Consider the following 731-nt stretch of genomic DNA (forward strand, 5'->3'; position numbering starts at 1 on the left):
TATAGACTTTTGCCTCTGGCTTCTGACTCTATTTTTCTGATAACTCTTTCATTTCTATTTGGGAAACCACATCTCCCTCCCAGGCCATGTAGGAGACTAAATAATGATTCCTCCAAAGACATCCAGGTCAAAAATTTCTGGATCCTGTAAATGTTACCATATATGGCATAAGAAACTTTACAAATATGACTAGGTTAAGGATCTCAAGATGTTGGATGGTCCTGGATTATCTGGGTGGGCCCAATGCCATCAGAAGGGTTTATTTGTTTTGTTTTGAGACACATTCTTGCTGTGTAGTTCAGGCTTGAAGTCACTATGTAATCCAGGCTGGCCTCCATGCCCACCAAGAAGGGTTCTTTTTTTTTTTTTTCAGTGATAGCAAATTAATTTATTTAGAAAAATATGGAACACTTAACGAATTTGCATGTCATCCTTGCACAGTGGCCATGCTAATCTTCTCTGTATTGTTCCAATTTTAGTATATGTGCTGCCAAAGCGAGCACAAGAAGGGTGCTTTTTTTTTTGGTACCAGGGATGGAACTCGGGTCCTTGCGCTTGTGCAGCAGGTGGCGAAACCACTGAGCTAAATCCCCGGCCCAATAAGGGTTCTTTTAAGAGCGTCTGGAGGACCAGAGTAAGAGGACACAGAGATGAGAAGTGATGCACTATGAAGATAGAAGATGGGTTCACAAGCCAAGGACAACAGAGGTTAAACTAGGGCTCAAACCCAG

At 42.0% G+C, this 731-nt stretch overlaps 1 non-coding gene across 1 annotated transcript; it reads right to left on the bottom strand.

Moving 5' to 3' along the window:
* Positions 1-396: 396 nt before the first annotated feature.
* LOC147821951 (U6 spliceosomal RNA) lies at positions 397-503 on the bottom strand. Its single transcript, XR_015446354.1, has one exon. It is a non-coding gene; the product is annotated as a U6 spliceosomal RNA (small nuclear RNA).
* Between the last annotated feature and the right edge of the window lie 228 nt (positions 504-731).

The sequence above is a fragment of the Heterocephalus glaber genome, unplaced genomic scaffold, assembly GCF_053883595.1.
Source record: "Heterocephalus glaber isolate CG9 unplaced genomic scaffold, H.glaber_assembly_v1.0 deba00001687, whole genome shotgun sequence".
NCBI classification, from domain to species: domain Eukaryota; kingdom Metazoa; phylum Chordata; class Mammalia; order Rodentia; family Bathyergidae; genus Heterocephalus; species Heterocephalus glaber.